At 36.1% G+C, this 2,086-nt stretch overlaps 1 long non-coding RNA gene and 1 pseudogene across 2 annotated transcripts in view; both read left to right on the forward strand.

Moving 5' to 3' along the window:
- Positions 1-2,086, forward strand: part of LOC110287946 (uncharacterized) — a 10,881-nt gene continuing 8,795 nt past the window's right edge. Inside the window, exon 1 of one of the 2 annotated variants that reach the window (XR_015048036.1) lies at positions 1-235. This is a non-coding gene — a long non-coding RNA (uncharacterized LOC110287946). The remainder of the gene's footprint in view (positions 236-2,086) is intronic. The other variant, XR_015048035.1, reaches the window with a different exon arrangement.
- LOC147003729 (vomeronasal type-1 receptor 4-like) overlaps positions 1,453-2,086 on the forward strand; it is a 1,445-nt pseudogene continuing 811 nt past the window's right edge.

The following is a 2,086-nucleotide window of genomic DNA, read 5'->3' on the forward strand; positions in this document are numbered from 1 at the left end:
GAGGGATTTCAGAACCTAACAATGTCCCTTTATGAGCTCTGATATCTGGCTTCATCCAGCAATCGGCACAGCACTTTATGGGAGAGGTAGGCACTTCTCTGAACCTGTCTTAGGAAATAGATGCACAAAGATGTTCTTTAAAGGGAGAGGAACTTAGGGCTACGTTTCTTCAGTAACTGTTCAGGAGCTGGCCTACATCTCTGTGAGCAACCCCGTATTTGTTGGTCCTAAGCAGGTGAGAAATCTGCAAGTTTAAATTTCTGCTTAAAGTTCTCTTTTCCCTCCTAAAATCCAAGGTGACATTTAAAGTGAACATTTGTCATTACAATGCTTTTGTCTTTCTCTCCCTAATTTTACTAATTATCTCAATGTTTTCATTTGTCTAAAGACATGTCGATTTCATCGCTCAGCATGTATATGTAAACATACTTTAAAGTGACATGCATACATTAGATAACTGGTTTTTAGTTGTTAGATGGAGTCGTATTCTTCCTATAGGGGAAAAAAATAAAGTCAGGTCCAGAAAAAAGCATGAGCTATATAAAACAAGTTTACAAATAATCTGTGTGTACAAAGCATTTAATAGTGATGGTGGTAATGTTTTTTTATGGTGGTTCACAAAAGAAGGAGATGACTCAGATATGTGCCCAGCACCAAATTCCTCAGAAAAACAAATAAAACTCAGACTGTTATGAATCAACAGAATACTAGGATCCCCCAGAATTTTTTTCCCAAATGAATGATACAAGTGTAATTCAAGGTTCTTCTGTGTGAAAATGAAACTAGCACATTTTAAAAATAATAGATGTGCTTTTATCATCATGATGAGTAGTCTGAAAATATATCAACATTATATGGATTAATTGGGGAGAATATTTGATTCACTCTTTTTTTATAAAGATTTTATTTGCTTGGTTTTTTGTTTGTTTATTTATTTATTTATTTATTTATTTACTTACTTACTTACTTATTTAATGTATGTGAGTACACTGTAGATGTCTTCAAACACACCAGAAGAGAGAATCTGATCCCATTACCGATGGTTGAGAGCCACCATTGGTTGCCTCGAATTGAACTCAGGATTTTTGGAAAAGCAGTCAGTGCCCTTACCTACTGAGTCACCTTCTCAGATCCTCTTTCATATATGATTATGAAACATGGATTTTGATTTTGTGTTACATTTTTAAAGATTTCTTTCTTAATTTTATTTTATGTGCAGAGGTGTTTTGCCAGCATATATGACTGGGAAGGTCCAAATGCCTTGGGATTGGACTTACACATAGTTCTAAGTAGCCATTGCAGAGTTAGAAATAGAATATGGGTAATCTGGAAGCACTCAACTCCTGAGAAATCTCCCCAACACTTGATCAAATATGTAAAAGACATACTGTTTTCATGTTATGCCTATTATGGTTTTGCTTGTGTGCATGAGTAGATATACATGAATAAAGTGCCATGAAGCTGAGTAGAGGACATTAGATCCAGAATCATCTCTCCAACAACAAATTTGTATTTCTTAACACATTGTTATAACATGAGGGATGATGTTAGTTCTCATGAAGCAAAAATGCACTCCTCTCTACAAACATTCATGTATACATATGCAGAGCCCATGCTGTATTAAAATGTGTGACATGCTGTTGAACAACACAGGTAGAGTTGTATTACACACACACACACACACACACACACACACACACACAGACACACTTATATCATGAGTGAAGGGAAAGGAAAATAAGTCTGAAGTTGATATTCTGGATCAATGTCCAATCATTGTTTTCCAGAAAAATCTCCATTAGCCTGTCAAAGCAGTGGAAGCTTTTCAAAATAAAAGACTCAAAATCACTTGAAAAACAGTTGAAAATCTTAGATAATTGAGAAGATTCTTGAGGACAGCACTGTCCAACCTGATCCTTACACCACTGTGCTATGAAGCCATCTCCAGGTTCTCTCCTGAAAACCATGGAAATGTTGGCTCTGCAGATCCTTTTGTTTTGCCATGTTGTGGTTGGGACTGTGGGCAACATCCTTCTGTTTGTCCATAACTTCTCTCAAATCTTGACTGAATCCAGACTGAAGCCTA

The sequence above is a fragment of the Mus caroli genome, unplaced genomic scaffold (genome assembly GCF_978045245.1).
Source record: "Mus caroli unplaced genomic scaffold, Mus_caroli_1 scaffold_8, whole genome shotgun sequence".
Classification (NCBI taxonomy): Eukaryota; Metazoa; Chordata; class Mammalia; order Rodentia; family Muridae; genus Mus; species Mus caroli.